This window comes from Lissotriton vulgaris, chromosome 7 (genome assembly GCF_964263255.1).
Source record: "Lissotriton vulgaris chromosome 7, aLisVul1.2, whole genome shotgun sequence".
NCBI lineage: Eukaryota > Metazoa > Chordata > Amphibia > Caudata > Salamandridae > Lissotriton > Lissotriton vulgaris.
Window position 1 is genome coordinate 747,421,505 of NC_141695.1, and position 18,703 is coordinate 747,440,207.

Below are 18,703 nucleotides of genomic sequence, written 5' to 3' on the forward strand. Positions count from 1 at the left end.
TCTTACCGGCTCCCGCCGCACTTCCAGCCGTGTCCGTCGCCTTATCCTGGTTATCTGCCGGGACCACCTTCGCCACCTGTGGGGAAATAGAAGGCACATTCGCTGCCCCAGCATCCCTTGTCTGCCGTAACTGTTCAATAATCCGTCTAGCTTCCTCTGCCAAGTCTTCCACAGCCGCGGATCTCCCCGCTCCCTTTTTCAACCAGGGTAAAACAACTGCTAACTGAAGCGCTAATTCAGGAGGCATTTGATCGTCCTCCAGCGGAGTGATAACCACAGGGATTGGCAAACCCCCATCCGGTGTGGGTACCGGGCTGGCCGCTGGCGCTACTGGGATTGGTGGTACCTCCATCGGGACTGGGGCCTCGCTAGGACTCGCTTTCACCCTCCTCTTTTTCCGGGATAATGTTTGTCAAAGCCAGCCCCATGACTCTCTTAGGTCGCCCTGAGGGGCCATCCTGAGTCTCAACTTGTTTCCTGAGGGCCGCTAAGCCGCGACCAATCTGGTCTACTTTACCGAACTTTCGGTCCATCGCCGAAACCTTGGTCACAGTACGCAGCATATGTTCCGTCTCGGAGCTCTTTCCAGACTTCTTGCCAGGCATGTCCGCGTTCAACGTTAGCTCAGCCTGTCTCCCCGAAGTGACTCGAACTCCAGCTACGCCTTGATGACTGAAATATAAAAACAATGATTACAAGTTCAAAAAACTGCAGCTTGTTCCCTTGAGGGCTCACGAGCGACGAGTGGTGCAGCCTTCAGAGCGCAGGAACAAGAGGACGCTTCCTTGGATTCCCGCACCTTTTATCCAGCAGCGGGAAGACAGGGCCACGCCCCCGTCATGCCCCTCGGTACACGGACTTCCGGGCGGGTGTTTAGGACAACCTTTTTTGGACGGTAGGGGCGTGCTCTGGCCACGCCGCTATGGGCATACCAGCCGGGACACGCCCCCCGCCCGCAACGGTTTGCCAGGGGATCGGGGCACCCATCCATACGTTCGGGGTGACCGAGTGGTCTCCCCTTTCCATACGGGGTGTTGGGAAATCGAGTCCGAGACAGAGATACCAACCTCCTTCATTCTAAAGGTATGGAGCTGATTAGAACCTAGAGAAACCTTTGGCAAACTCTTGTCAAAAATAAAACTATGCTAAAGACCACACTTACTTCTTCCCTCGTAGTAGACCTAGGTTAGGTAGATTGGGGTAGGTGTATTTGAGTTGAGTATTTTAGCCTGTGTTATTTATGCATGTATTTTATATGTCATAGTACTAGACAATACTATTACAGTATTATTTTATAATTCTATTCTCACTGTACGCATTATACTTTGCATTCTGTCTAACGATTGTAGCAGTTCACCTCTCTTGTATGAGAAAGAAGACTGTTTAATAAATCCTTTTGTTGAAAACGCCCATCTCACTATTTCTCTGCAACTCTGTAGAAAAGAAGCATGCACGATTGACTGAGTAAAATAGTTATCTATTGTTTCCAAGACTCTGAACATATTTGTTCCAGTCCTAGGGAAACAAAGTTGTCTTGTTTATGCGGTTGTCAGAAACTAATCCCTTCTTGTGTATTCGAGAAAGTTTCTAGTGACCTCTGAGCTAGCTGGCACTCACAATTAAGTTTAGTATATTCGATAGAGACATACTGACCTCAGTCCTATGTCACATCTATAGGATATATTATTCCAATGCGAAGAGCCTATTGGGAATATAGGAACTACACTACAAGCTCAGAACACCACAATAAAACAGCAGACAGAATAATGTAATGTCCAGTCCCGTGTCTGTATTGGTATGGAAAAATTAAGCACTTTAATATCACAGCAGTACCAAATGCCACACATTCTGATGAGTATAACAGTTGTTGTTGTTATGTTAATTATACTTAAAATAGCACACAAATCATCCTAGGGTATCTCAGTGTGAAAAATAAATACAAACTTGGTGAACATTATCGGCGCCATCTTGCCCCTTTCCAGGCCCATTCGTGCGCGTAAGCGGCAGCCATTTTGAGCACCATGGCCTCCCTGCCCCTCACTAATAGCCAGCGCGTCTCTCTCTCTCTTAACCTCGCAAGCATTCCCCCGCACGCTGACAACCCCCCCGCTCTCTCATGCCTTGGGTCATAAACCCCTCTCCAGCGCAGCTTCACCACGGAATCCCATCCTGTTCCCAGCGCGACACCTCCCTTCATTCCTTTCATGGCCTCAAACCCTTTTGATGCAAACCTCCTTTTCCTGTGTCCCCGTTTGTCTTCCTCGTTCCCAGGCCGCCACCTGACCCTGCGGATACTGTTTATTACCCCGTACAGTAGGAAGCTTCCCCTCCCCATCAAAAGACCCCCGAACCGATCAAAACCCCCGCCCCATGAGATCCGATCAACCCCATGCATTCCGTGAATCGGCGGAATGCCCTGCTGTGCGACCACCATCACCTGTTGTGACCGGGGTGGGGAATCCAACTGTAAATGTATGTGGGAACGGGTCTGGAGGGGAGATTCCGAGGATGTTCTTTCAAGTATTAAAATATTACGAGAATGTGTTATGTGCAATAAAGGTCGTAAACTCTAGTATAAGAGGCCCGGCCTCAGAGATGTGGTTAGAGCACCTCGTGACGATACTTGCTGTCTGAATTGATGTGTTCTCCTCCGGAGAGAATAAAATCCTCGTTTCCCGCCTTCCAGTCTCCAGCGCCTGCTTCTTCATTGATTAATATTGGTGGGTCATAGAGGCGATACCGCCGGGCAACATAAAAGGGTCTTTGGTTACCGGTTGTGTTTGGAACCCTTTCTAACAATTGGCGTCCCAAACGTGGGGCCCATCAGCGACTCGTGGATCCAGTGGGAGAGGTCCTGACGACAGAGTGAACGACTGCAACGATCGGAAGGTACCCTGTCCGATAGACCCTCGTCTGACAGCCGATCATCCGAACTTCACTGGTTCCGAACAGACCTCTCTCGAGTGATCTGCGGTCCTGACTGGGAACCATCAGGAGTGCCACGAGAAGTACGAAGAGAAGAGGACGATCGGGCGCTGGATTCGGAAGACGAGAAACTGTCCATGCGGTCCGGGTAAGGTCGTGTAAACACGACGAATTGCGAAAGTGATAGATAATTGAAAGAAATTGATAATTGTTGTGAAAATACTAGTATTACTCTTTGTTAATTTATTGGAGATTCACTGTCTACAAACGGAGAAACAACAGGCTCTCCCTTTATAAACAGCGAAGGATAGGTACGCACCCGTCGGACCTATTTTTCTCCCCCACTGAACAATTGCCCCTTCGCCCCATTGATTAACTGTTATAGATTGTTTTCTGGAGATTCTCTGTCTGAAAACAGGGAAGATTAGGTCCCCTCTTTACAGATAGTGAAAGGGTAGGTGACGCGAACCTTTGCGAGCCTACTTATTCTCCCCATTGACCATATTGATTTTTTATTTTTGACCTAACGTTGATTGATTGCTCAGAATTGGTTCATGAGGTATTCACTACGTGCAAACAACGTAGAATAGAAATATTCTGTCTAGTCTTTGCGCGCAGTGATAAGATAGGTAGTGCTGATTATTATCCCATTGTGATCCGTCATGCCTGTCTTCTCCCCACTGGTCAGTAGCCTGTTTAACCCGGACCGCTTATTAGAGATGAACCATCCAGCTCCGCTGGAAGGCACCCCTAATAAGGACATGTTCATGAAGCATGGATTAATTGCTATAGCCTATAGTGAGCTGTGGCATAAATATACGAAAAAGGATCGAGAAAGACAGTGGCCACTGAGAGGATCCTTTGATCTCGACAAAATAGAAACAGTAGAAATAGCCCTTCGTAGGAATGAAACAACACCTATTATGCTCGATAGTCTCGGTATGTGGCGCAAAGAAGCCACGCAACGAAGGGAAAGCGACGAATTTAGAAAAGGTGAAGGGACACGACGGACAAACCTCCAAACGTCTAGTAGGCAAAGGGAAGGGCCAGCGATGGCACAGCCCCGAGGAGTAGACATGAAAAGCGAATGGTGTAAGGGGATGTGCCGACAAGCCAACCCCGGAACACAACGACCTGAAGGTAATCCCCCGACATTACGCACAGGACGGACAGATTTAAAACAAAACCAATGTGCTTTCTGTAAATGTCTTGGACACTGGAAAGCCCAATGCCCGACTCTGCAAAGCATAGGTAAGAATGAAGGGGTGACAGAAAGGACGGACCGACAGAAAGGAAAAAGACGTGAGATAAAAACCAATCAGACTAGTGCAGACAGAACAGACAGGACCACCCCGTTCGATTATGCTCGGTGGCACAGATTTCGTCAGACAAATTTTAACGACATGTTAGAGTTCTGGGACTGATTGCTCTCTGTTGCTCCCCCACTCTGAAAAACAAACACAACTGCAGGTCAGTGTAAACAACCCCCCCGTTAGAGAAAAGATTCAAGAAAGCCAAGCGTCTATTATATAACTTAGGATTTAATTACGGTAAAACACACAACCAACAGTAAATAGAATAACTAGTAGAACTCTCTAAAAAGCAAACTTGACTAATAGGAAAAATACAAAACATGTTATGCTCACTCCGGAAGTCCTCGAAACGTAATGGCCCTTTCGATGGTCCCGCCCATCCGAAACACATAGCACGTGTGGGGCGGGGCCTGCCAGCAACCATGGGCCAAAAAGAGATCGCTGGCGAGAAGGTACTGGAGACTCCACCAAGCAGGCAATGAAATGGTCTTCCCATACTGCCCTTCCAGGGATGGCGTCCCCCGGGCCGCGAGTAGGGAGGGGGCGGATGAAAATGACCCCCTCCCTCATATCTCCTGGTCCGGCCATCACGAATTCCTCCATCGAACGGATGCAGGGTGGGCAGGGAGGAAGAGGCGACGCGGACGAGCCTCTTCCACCTCCACAGGTAGGAGGCTTCCCTGCCCTGGCCCGACGCCGATGTCCTCCAGCCGGGCGACGGCCATATACCTACGCTGCACAGGAAATATAATGTCCGGCTGGTATATTTCCGCAACACAGGACATACAATGCCCGACTCGTATATTTTCTCAGTACAGGACATACAAGACCCGGCTGGTATACTTGCGTAGTACAGGACATACAATGTCCGACGGGCATATTTACGGAGTACCGGATGTACAGTGGTCCCCCAAGAGTCGGAATCAGGGGTGTAGGGTGGTCATCATGTGCGCCCCTGATTCCAAGAGACGGCGTAGGATGCACCGGGAGAGGAAGACGGCACGGTGAGCCTCCCTCACCTCCCCAGATGAAGGCTCCACTGCTGCACCCTGGCGCCCCGAACCAAAATGTCCTGCTCCAACCGCATGATGCTCTGTTTTTCGCCATCACAAGAAGTTTTCCTCCGCTCCTGATGGATACGGCAAAGGTTGCTGCAGGGCCTCAAAATGGCGTCTGGGCCCTTGAAAGGCGGGTCTAGGCCGCTGGAGTAACTTTGTCCGAAATTGCAACTCGGGCGCTTGCCCACCTGGGCGCAAGCCCCCACCATCGACAAAACATCCCCTCGACTTTGAAGATTCTACCAAAGTCCCAAGAGCCCTCGGCCCCTTCAGGCTTCCGGTGAGGAACAGCTGCATTGATCTCAAATGAAATAACCACGGCACAGCAACAAGATGGCGGTGCTCTCGTGTCTGCATCAGCTTCCGTCTGAACCACCCAGGAACATTATGGGCTAACGAACTCGAGCAAGTTCCGGCTGAACATCAACATGACCCGGTAAGAGAGACTTTACCCCCTCCCTCTCTTGATTGACGGTCCACACCACCAGCCCCTTTGTTAGCACAGTTTTCTTTTGGACTACCGAAAGGGACTCTGGTCCAACCGCCAATTGTCGGGGATATTTTGCCCCTGATGCTACTTCCGGACTAAACCGGCCTCGCCCAAAATGGCGCTGGTATCAATGGAACTTACGGGTGCCTCATGGTGTTCCTTAGCTAATGAAACTTGATGTACTAAGATATATATGTATATATATATATGAACCATTGCGCACTCAATGTTAAAGGGAGGAGGGTGCACTTGGCAAACATTTAAGAAGAGGTTCTGTAAAAATGTTGATTTCAATGAACAATTTATTTTTGATATTTGTTGTAACTGATACATAACGTCGCTCATGATGCACGCCCGCGGTTTGCATTTAGGAAATGTGATTACGATGAGCTTGACTGTGTTTCCATCTATGAACTGAAATGCCCCTGATTCCTTCGTCACGCAATGAAATGTTTTTGGTTACTTACAAATAATTAATTAGACCTTTTTACATGTTCTTGTACTACAAAATAACCCCCTACTGTATGTGCTTCCATCGACGACATGTCAGGCCAAAATATGAATTGCGCTCTCACCTTTTACGTACTGAATAACTCTACAAATAAAAGTCTTAGAAGCTATGGATAGGCTCCGCGTACTTTTGTAAATACGGGTATCGGTGGGAGGGTTTTTCTGTGCGCAACTGTTCTGCTCTCTTTTTAAGGTTATCCGAGAAATGGTTGTTCGGCCCTGGGTTGATGGTCAAAACGAAGGTATGATACGCTGCTTATGAAGAAGGACCTCGACTTCAGAGAATGGGTAAAGTAAAATGGTGTGATTGATAAATTACTATAAGGATATGGTGGTCGAAGGTACTAAGGTACAGGGTTGAACAAAGAACTGGTATGCCTTAAGAACATCACAGCTTTGGGAATGATTTTGGGACCCCGATGACCGGATACATCTACGAAACCGGGTACCTCGCGCTAGGCACCTCTGATTCCTCTTTTTAGCGTTTTTTCACTACACACGATCCTTAACGCCATCCTCGAACCTCCCCATGAACCACCTATCACATTGCCTGCCCCCATGACTTTAAGAAACCAGAACCCTAAGGGATTATATCCCGAAGAGACAAGTACGAGTATGTGGTAAGTAAAGGATTTTCGTGCCCTTACATTTGATGTGTTCGAATGTTGTCCCCCTACCTCCCCTTTTTCTCCCCCTTTTTTCCTCTGCAGGTTACATTAGAATCCCGATTAGAGTATCATAAGGGATCTGGAACCACGTCACGCCCGATGCATGAAGACGGACTAGCGCTACAAAATGGCACAACAAGGACGCTCTCACGACCTTTTTACCAAATCTAACGCTTTTCTGTCCCAAAACTGCATGCTTCCCACCTCCTAACACAGACCCGAAACGTCTAACGTTGGGTAACGCACTGAATAGCCCAAACAATACACGGTCATTCTCTATGTCACACGTGTACTGTTCGGCCTATTGTCTCTCTCTCTCTCTCTCTCTCTCTCTCTCTCTCCCTCTTTCTCTCACTCACTCTTCCACCCCTCCACACTTTCCCTCTTCCTAGCAACTGGCACCTAATTGGCGAACCTGGTGCACCTCCTGATTGGCCCCAAATACCACAAGTATTGTGCAAATCTGTCCTAAATAAAATTGTATTGGTACCACGTTACTACCTCTCCTTTTCTACTAAAATATGGATGAAATTTAAATTGGCCGATAGGAAAGGGACAGGTAAGACGACTAAGGTTCCCTAAATTTGACCCACTCTCAGGGAACTATTTGTCAGTGGCTCCTATGATAAAAATGTGTCTGTGGTAATGCGACCATCCCCATTGAAAATTGTCTCCGTACCCCAAGCTGTAAGAAATGATCGAGACACCCCCATCTACCCAAAATGCCCCCAGTTTGGTATCCATCAGATCCCTCCTTCCCCGAGGATAAGTTTAATAATTATTGCAAACCACCCCTCCCGAGTTTTTGTAGTAACCAGGTTGCGAGGATTTATATAGAAAGTTAGAAGGATGTGTGCAAAGTTGAAAATTAGATTGAAAAACGAAAGAACTTGTTGCAGTAAGCATGGTTGAAAATAAGATGTTTTTATGTAATGCAGACTCGTTTAGCCTATGTTCATCCCTCAGAAGGATGCTTATCAGACTATGGTGAATAGCACGTTGCACTTTTTGTAAAATACAAGGCCCTGAAGACTAGCCTAGCCTTGCAAGACTCGTACTAGGGAAATGGGTCTCTGCCAGAAGAACTGACATCTACTATAATAGACATATGACAAATGAACGTAATAATCATCAAAGCGTCAAAGAATTAGCCAACAAAAGGAAGTTGCAAGGAATCCAGCAAACCCATCATCAATTGTTTATACGTAAGCCGCAAAAATCTCAAATGTAGCGAGTGCTTACGCTAGTCGCTTGGTGTTGGGAAAGAAAATAGATTCATGTAATTACCTTTTTCTGCAAAATCTCTAAAGACTGTCTTTTCAACACTCATTTAAGGATATCACTGTCGGAGGAGAAAGAGACCGGATGTGGGAGCACGCGGCCTGACTGCGGATTGTGGAACGTCAGCAACGGAGGCCAAGGCGAGACCACGGCAGTAAGGAGTCGCAGGACGGGGCACTGTTTCAAACAAAGCTAAGGAAAGGGCTGACCTGAAGCCCCTGCTCTATGATCAACGTGTGCCAAAAAGCCCCCGCTCTCTGAACATGGTCTCGGACTCGCCTGACGCAAAACTCTCCGCCCCCCCCCCCTGATCTGTTCCCGACTTGGCCTTGCTCCATCCCCTCTTCCTCCGACCTACCATAAGGACTGTTCACACCCGCACCTTTCCACCCGAACTCCCAAGTTCCTCCAAATCCTACTGAGCTACCCAGAGAAGAGTACTCCCTACGTCAGAAGGGAGGGAGCTCCGACTAAGTAGACCACGAACTGTGTTAAATCCCAGAACGGTGACCTAGAACTCCACCAAGGGTCGCCCCCGAAGAAAAGATAAACAAAGTCTGTGGTTCTGCCCGCTACCAAGCACCTTGGAGATGATGGAAGCAACAGGAAATGCCCACCACAGAGACTCAAGAAACGAACTGATCTCACAATTACCCCCAACGACTCGATCCACATGAACATTTCTGTTGATAGGTAATCCAGGTGTTCAACAGTGCCGACAGAAGACGACAAAAGGACAACGAAGAACTCTGATATTTTTACTGTATCTCCTTTCTCTCCCAATCACCATTGGACTGACTATGCACCCACCGTATACAAAAAGGACTTATTTATATGATAATTTACCAGTTCTTATTCTATGATCTGTACCCAACGCCCTCGCTACGTGATTCTAGTCTGATATTGCATTACGATGACTTTTTCCTGCAACCAACTTAACAATGAACCCGCCTACTGACTGATGAGATTTTTCAATATGATGTTTATAATGTGATGTTTACGTACAGTTCTTTCACCCAAGTCCCCTCTCCCTTACTTATGATCACTGCATATAGGGGTAGATAGGAAATAGGCCAGCAAGATGTCTTGGAAATGTTAAAGGGAGGACTGTGAAAAATAAATACAAACTTGGTGAACATTATCGGCGCCATCTTGCCCCTTTCCAGGCCCATTCGTGCGCGTAAGCGGCAGCCATTTTGAGCACCATGGCCTCCCTGCCCCTCACTAATAGCCAGCGCGTCTCTCTCTCTCTTAACCTCGCAAGCATTCCCCCGCACGCTGACAACCCCCCCGCTCTCTCATGCCTTGGGTCATAAACCCCTCTCCAGCGCAGCTTCACCACGGAATCCCATCCTGTTCCCAGCGCGACACCTCCCTTCATTCCTTTCATGGCCTCAAACCCTTTTGATGCAAACCCCCTTTTCCTGTGTCCCCGTTTGTCTTCCTCGTTCCCAGGCCGCCACCTGACCCTGCGGATACTGTTTATTACCCCGTACAGTAGGAAGCTTCCCCTCCCCATCAAAAGACCCCCGAACCGATCAAAACCCCCGCCCCATGAGATCCGATCAACCCCATGCATTCCGTGAATCGGCGGAATGCCCTGCTGTGCGACCACCATCACCTGTTGTGACCGGGGTGGGGAATCCAACTGTAAATGTATGTGGGAACGGGTCTGGAGGGGAGATTCCGAGGATGTTCTTTCAAGTATTAAAATATTACGAGAATGTGTTATGTGCAATAAAGGTCGTAAACTCTAGTATAAGAGGCCCGGCCTCAGAGATGTGGTTAGAGCACCTCGTGACGATACTTGCTGTCTGAATTGATGTGTTCTCCTCCGGAGAGAATAAAATCCTCGTTTCCCGCCTTCCAGTCTCCAGCGCCTGCTTCTTCATTGATTAATATTGGTGGGTCATAGAGGCGATACCGCCGGGCAACATAAAAGGGTCTTTGGTTACCGGTTGTCTTTGGAACCCTTTCTAACATCAGTGCTGCCTCCAGTAGCAAGCAAGCATCCAGAAGAAAATAGATCACTTTAAAATAAGGAGGCTTTTAACAGTTCCCTAAATTGGCAATAGTCTGGGCAGATACGAATATGCACAGGGAGTCTGTTCCAACAAAAAGGAGCCAAATAGGAAATGACTCTCCCACCACATCTAATAAGTGGATATGAAGTACACTCAGCAGGGCTTTATCCTTAGATCTTAGGCTACTGGTGAGTATCATTTGATTTTCTGTTGCAGATAGCTGGGTCCTTAAGGCATAATAGTTGTGACAGCAGATCTTAAAAAGGCTCCTCTTCTTTACTGGCAGCCAATGCAGAGCTTTCAATACAGGGCTGCACTAAGCTGTGTTCTAACAATGAGGTGCTATGCCTTCTACCCTTGTTCCAGTAATAATTGTCTCTCCCAGTACAGTTGTCATTTTGCTATTATCATACTCAAAGTTATACATGATCAGGCATGATTAGGATCAGTTGCAAATGGCTCAAAGTTCTCAATGGCATCATAAGCATCACAATGTTTGCTTTGTACCTCTTGCAAAGCAGGAACACCTTAGTCTCTTGTTCCTTTGTGTGGGCTAAGCCCAGCACTTCATCTGCTGGTTGCCATGCAACAGATGTGGTTTGCAATTGCGCCCTCGCAGATTGAATCAAGGTGGAACTGTAGCAATCTCACTCAGGACAAGTTTTACAGGGTATTCCGGATGCAGGTCTTCAGCCCCTCTGGTTGCTGTGGTCTGTTGCTAGCAGTAGCAGTTTACGGCCCCAGTCCATGGATCTACCTGTGATGTCTTTGAGGGAAATTGTGACTTTCAGGCCAATCATGTTTTTATGCTTGAACTGTGATGCAGATTTCTTCTACTCTTTGGCAGCAGACTCACCAATCTTATAGACCCACTCTAGACTGCTGGGCTTAACAGGAATGCACACACTCATGCAGTCTTGATACTATTCACTCATTAACATACCAAAAGACTGGGGGAAGCTTTCACAGCACAGGTCACTCCTGAATCGCTCTGTCGGGTTGACAAATTTCTCTGAGGTTCTTCACACAAGAAAAATGCTTAGCTTTTCCTAATGGAAGTCTTCTCTTGCACAACCAGTCACACGCCTTCCCTTTCTCAGCAGGCAGTCACGGTCTTTAGCTATTTAGGTGGACCCTGAGCTCCTACAAAATTGATGACTATAGGAGAGGTCCCCTCATATCTGTGAGACTGGCTGTCAGACAGACACCAGTCCTGATCACAGAGCAGTTTTAGAATACTTTGTGGGCAGCCTCTTTCCTTGGTGAAGAAGAACATGAGAAAGAAACCAAGTGCATTCCATTTTTATACACTTTGTCCAGAAAAGGTATATTGATCCACTGTCTGTGGCCTTAGAACCATTTTGAGTTAGTTGACCTCCAAATACCATTTTCACACTGCTCTTCAGATATAGCATTTGTGCAAAGTGATGGCTCTTATGACAGGTAGCACTGGTGCTGACTAAATTCAGGAGCCTCCACAACATGAACACAATGAAGTGTAAATTCTCTGCATCTGACTGTCATCACAAATCCAAGTAATCAGAGACAGACATAAGGTTTCCTTACCTAGAAACGTCCTCACATTGAACACCAAACACTGCAATCCCATCCCTCAACTCTACCATCTACCAAATGGCATTGTCAGGAACAACTAATCAGCAGTCATTTACTTACAAGGTCCCCATTGAATTTCTAAACTCTCCCTGTTGCCATCCTCCATATTTCAGTATCTGGGACTTCACCCTCCAGGAAAAAGAATACACGGAACACATTTTCATTATCTGGGGAAGCTATCCTCACCCTCCATCTTGTGCTATGTTAACCTAATGGTTTTCAAAATGGATTTCACTGACCCAAGTATTCGAACTCACACAATGCACTGTACATGCACAAACACACACATACACTCGAAATGCATTTGGGATGTCAGCTGAAGGTTATAATTTTCACATCAATGCTTAACTTTATACAAGAGGGGTCAATGGACCAAATTTACAGCACTGGTTACACTATCAAAAAAAATAAAAAAAATATGGATCACTCAACCAACTGCTTAATGTGAAAAACCAATGGCAGTGACAGTAGGTCACAGTCATGCATGAGGGCAATTTTGGGCCCCAAATGATAGATTCTGGCCTATCCCTTTGTGCATATGCTTGATTAGCATGATGGCAGGTCCAAATAAAATACCTGATACCAGTTTTACTTGTAGTAGGGCACTCAGGGCAGGGGTACACGCTTGATTACCTTGCAGAGGACATTCCTAACCCTACAGTGGAAGAGGCAGCAGAGACTGAAGTCAAAGGATGAGTGATGCTTTCCCTCCAGAATCCCAATTCACCATAGCTGAATGCTCAACAAAGAAAAGACAAAAGTATACGGGCAGGAAGAGGAAGTTGTTATAATCAACTGAAGCCAAGATCTTGACAGTTGTAAATAAGCTATTTATTTGGAGCGCCTGAGAAACGTTGGTGTCCCTTGTCCAGCCAGCATACAACTGACAGACTAGGAACACAGCTATGTCAAGGTGCATAGCAACATCAGAACACACTGTGGAACTTACAATTTAAAGCACTACATACAATCATATAAACCACATGAGAATACAACATATCCTTTTCCCTTAAGTCACAATAAAATACTAAACAATTAAATAAATAAATGCATCCATTAATCATTCCTATATGAAGATGCTTAACATTGAAAATACATTATAAGATATGAGATGCTTTGTGAGACAAATAAATTGAGCATTAAAAATCCCCACATACATAGTCTTGAAGATAACTAGGAGGACATCTAATTCTTTGTGAAACACATCTATTGGTAACATCTCCCATCTCCCCATCACCTCTGTCACTTGAGTGATTACTAAGCGGTCTACCAATAACCTCTTCATCACTCATGAACAGATGAGGATTGAAACTGCTAGCAGTTCTAGGGCTACTACCACCCTCCTCATGATCATCATTTTTTTATATAAAGCAACTCTTCTCGAATTCCAATTTTCACCATTGAACAACATAACATGTCTTTTATGCACAGTTTTAACTTTGTATGGACCACAAAATTTAGTAAAACTACCACTAACACGACCAGGTTTGAATTTTACTAAATCATACGGTTTTATAGTACTGTCATGTGTTGAAATGTTCTCATGATCTGCTTTGCATCTGTCAAGATTTTCTAGACCCAACAGATTTCTCATCAATGCCGGAATTAATGTTGTACTTGCACAACGTCCCCTCATACCCACAAAGGGAACTTTGCCAGAAGCAGAATTTTCAGTTGTGCAATAGGCCCACACTAGATCATTTACAATTTTCCTTACATCACTTCTACTTGCAACAGCCATCGGAATGACACCCTTTTCCTTGCGGTTAGCTCTTCCCACAATTCTGTTCCCTATGGATTATAAAGGGATGTCATGGCATGTAAGACTCCACAAGACTGTAAATAAGTAGTCATTTCTGTTGAAATAAGTTGTGTACCATTATCTGTAATTAACTTGACAGGATAACCTTCTTCTCTGAAAATTTCACTAAGCACATGAATGGTATTCTTTGTAGTAATTTCTCGTACAAATTTTACAATTAGCCACTTGGATGTCACATCAACCATAACTAATTCAAACCTCAAATCCCGAATAAAAAGGCCCAATAAAGTCAAAGCACACAGTGTGCCAGGGTATACCTGGATCATCAATTTTACACATTTCCAACTGACTACCAACCTTTAATCTTTTTTCACTTTCCAAACAATCCACACACTTTTCCACCCATTCAGATACCTGTTGATCCATGCCAGGCCACCAGAAGTGCTCTCTTAACCTTTTCTTTGTGAGTGGTTGACCCATATGACCTTCATGAGCCAATTTAAACAAAACAAATTTCAAATATGTGGGGGAATAAACATATTTTCCTTCATTATCACATTCCCCTCCTTGTCAGATATAGTCAAATCTTCCAGAACTTTTACAAAAGGTCTTACAGCAGCAGGAAGCACTCTCACGTCTACCACCTTTAACAATGAAATCTTTGACACCTTGTAAAATTACGACTTTGGACATACATTTTATCAATTGCTGCATTGCATGCTTCCACTACTTCCTCAATTACAGCAACTGCAGCCTCACTTTATTAAGATTCTACTTTTACTTTGTCAACCTCATACCAAGGTAAGGGTAATCTTGACAAACCATCCGCTTGGCAATTTTTCCATCCTGCAATATATTCAACCCTGTATGCATATTCCTGCAAACAAGCAGCCAACCTAACCAGTCTCGCTGACCCTTTTTCTGCACCCCCATGAGATAGAATCTTGATTAGGCGCTTGTGGTCAGTTCATAAGGTAAACTGAAAACCCCACAAATACATGCAAAAATATTCTGCTACACATGCAGCAGAGTTAACGCTTCGTTCTTAATCACTCAGTAATTCCTCTCAGAGTTAGTGAGTGATCTTGAAGCAAAAGCTACTGTCTTTATACCTGATGGGTGCAACTATGCCAAAACAGCCCCCAGTCCAACAGCACTTGCGTCAACTGTGAGATTAGACTTCAACTTTGTATCAAACGGGGCCAATACCTTTGCTTCACAAATTTCTTTTTTTATTTTTTCAAAGATATTTTGCTGATCAGCAGACCACACACATTTGTACCCTTTCCTCAACAATTTCTTATTATGTTCCATTTTTTCTGCAAAATGATTTACAAATTTGGCATAATATTCTATAAGCCCAAGGAAAGACCTGAGTTTGTCTTTGTCTACAGGCGCCGGAGCTTTTCTTATAGACTCTAATAGATCATGTTTTGGTTTCATTCCCCCAGCAGACAATGTATAACCAAGGTATTCTACTTCCTCTACACAAAAGTTAGTCCAGCATCTTTCATTTTATTCAGGACTTCCTTTAAGGCTCAATTGTGATGTTCTTTTGTGTCTCCAAATACCAGAACATCATCTTGGAAATGCACAACATTCTTTGTACCTTTTAGAACAGAACTTATCATCCTTCGGAATACTCCAGCGCTGGATGCTAGACCAAATGGCATCCTGTTAAACTAGAATACTCCTTCTGTAGTGATAAATGCTGTTAATGGTCTAGACTCCTCATGTAGTTGAATCTGATGGTATGCACTACGAAGTTTTAACTTTGAGAAAAATCTCCCCCTCTTTAGTGACAAGATATGTTCATTTATATTTGGCAAAGGGGAAATTGTCAACAACAATACTTTGATTTAAAGTGTGCAAGTCCACACAGAACCTATAACTGCCATTGGATTTGCCTGTGATAACAACTGGTGAAATCCATCTTGAGGTTTCAATTTGTTCAATAATACCTTGTTTTACCATCTCCTCTAGCATACATTTTACTTCTTGTCTAGCAACAATAGGAACCGTCCTTACCTTATGCAGCATAGGAACTGCATCCGGTTTGAGCACAATTTTGTGCACCTAACCCTTGAGCTCCCCAATCTCTTCAGAAAATAGATTATTTATGTTTTCAACAATGGTGTCAGTGGTAATCTCTTCAACAATCATTACTTGATGTGTGGCTCTAGGATTTATAATACTATGTAAATCATATTGGTGTGCCCAACCCAAAATTGGTGGTCCATTTTTTGCTACATATTCCTTCCCCTTCATACTCCTATTTTTTAACACAATTTCAGTTAACATATAACCAATAATGTTGATCTTCTCACCCTGATACCCTCCAGGATTGGTATCTTCGGGAAGTAAAATAGTTTCTGGCCAATTACAGTGAAACAGTTCTTGTGGAATGATGGTATAGAATGAGACTAAATCAACCATCAACTCAATTTCTTTTCCTTGTATCTTACAAACTGCCTTTGGCCTAAATCTCCTTCCAGGTGTGAAAGTAAAATCATCTTCATCAACACATAAAATCTTGTCTGCGCCCTCTACATCATTCATATTTGTTGAGTTCTCTTCACTCTGTACAATAGTTACCTTAGACCTATTATACGTTCTACACATCTTAAAGAAGTGACCCTTACGACCACATTTTTTACACACCTTGTCAATTGCATATCATTTCTTATATTCAGCTGTGTGGGACGTGCTGCCACATCTGGTGCACATACTCTCATCCGATTTGTTATATTCTGTATTCTTCGATGTATTGTTAGTGGATCTTTTCCCAAGTATATTTTTCTTTCCTGCATTATCCCCACTTTTATTTGAGTTTATCAGATTAATATCTTCTTGTTCTATACTAGAAACTTTAGCTATTTGTATAGCATTGCTCAAATTTGGGTTTTTCACAGCCCATAACCTTTCCTGCATTTTTTTATTTCCGCACTGAACCATGAGTTGATCTCTGATCATTTCATCCCTCATTTCTCCATTTTGACACTTGATAGATAACTCACGTAAATGTGTTACAAACTGATCTATCGTTTCATCACTTCTTTGATGCTGAGTGTAAAACTTATGCCTACACATACCAATATTCACCTCTTTTGCAAATTGTTTTCTTAGCCCCGCTTTTGCTTCTAAATATACATTAGTAATAGTTCTACCTTCACAATCTGTAGAAACAGGTAAATATTTAAATGCATGCTACCCCTCCTTACCAAGAGTACTTAACAGCAATGCTTTTTTCCTAGCTGCACTAAAAATCTACCCATTTATTGCTTCAATATAATTTTCAAATATCTCTATCCATTCATCCCACTCAATAGGAGGTTCTCCAGCTTGCTGTAAAAATAAAGGTGGTGGAATTACAGCAACGTCCATATTTATAAGTATGTGCCTTTGGTACAACCAATAACACCAATTAAATAATGCTATATAGTCAGTTTCTCACACACGATAAAATTAAAAGGTCACAGAGGTAAGCAAGCAACAATGATTGCTGTGTATATAATAGACAATGGAATAGAATATTGAAAGAATCATTTGTTTGCTCGGCCACTTGTGTCACCAGCAGTTGCACTGAAACGATAAATCCAGTTCAAACTTTTCCGTACAAAATGAATCAAGTCTTTAAATATGTCAAAGCACCTCAAGAATATATACTTCTTTTCTTTTCCCTTTGAAGTATTTTCCGTTGTTAAATTCCTCTTTCCCTTTTTTTAAGCAGTAAAACAGTCGCTACGTCGTTGATGTCAATGCGCAAAGAAAATAGTAGCAGGGCGTTTAATTCCATTTCCGAAAAGGCATTCAAAATGGCCGCTAAAGCATCACTACCTTGTTGATGTGAATGTGCAACAACACCACAGCGTCAATATGTAAATCACACTGTGCACGTCACTGCACGTCCACCCGATGATCACAAGAGAACATCCGACTTGGAATTCCCACACAGCCAACTTGCAGATGCAATGGGCACGAAAGAATGTAGAACTTGGAACTCCCACGCAGCCATGTACTTTTAAAAGATAACTGTCAAGGTACATTTGACATGATATGTAAAACTGTTTTGAAGCTAATAAAATAGTTCATTTGAATTTAAACACATCCCAACCTCCATGTACACAGGTTTAACACGGGGTTCACGTCTTTCCTTTCGGACTCCCAACACACGTCTGCATATGAAGGCTGTAAAGTCTACAACAACGACTGTGGTCACTTATTTCTTTTGCACATAAGGCAAATTCATTACTTTCCTTACTTTATGCGTTTTCTTCAATATGCCTCACAACACACATGGAATCTCGCTGTACCAACAGAAGATGAATGATCTTCACTCTGCGCTCCGCTCTTATCCTTTTCTCTTGCTTCTACTCTTGCTGGCTGATCGTTGTCATCTGTTCTAATGAATTGAAGCCAAGATCTTGATAGCTGTAAATAAGCTATTTGTTTAGAATGCCAGCTAAAACTTTAGTGTTACCTGTCCAGCCAGCATACAACTGACAGACTTGGAACACAGCTATGTCAAGGTGCATGGCAACATCTGAACACACAGTGGAACGTACAATTTAAAGCACTACATACAATCGTATAAAACATATGAGAATACAACAGAAGTAAATGCCATTATGTGCAGTAGTTCTACTGGTACTTCCCTTGTAAAAAAATTAAATTGCCGGCCGGGGTGAAAATTCAACTCAAATTGAGTGTGGAATTAGTTTTCAGTGTCTAGCATTAAAAGCTACTGCTCTCCCATTCAGTAAGGTCATGTTAGATTTTTGTCTGCGCAGCGTTTGCGCTGTGCTTGTGAAATCTATTGTTTTTAATATAAACATAAAAGGGGCTTACATCCTGCCCTCTCTCTTTCCTGGCTTTTTATTGGTTCCTGCCCTTACCACTTACTTTTCTTCTATTTCTATTGGCTATAGCATATTTTCTTGCATTTGTCCTCTTCTGCTTCTCTTATCAGTTTCAAGTAGCTGAAATACTGTTAACATCAGCTTTGGTGGAACTATTTTTTCATAAAGCTTTTTCATCTTGCAGCACATTTATATAGCG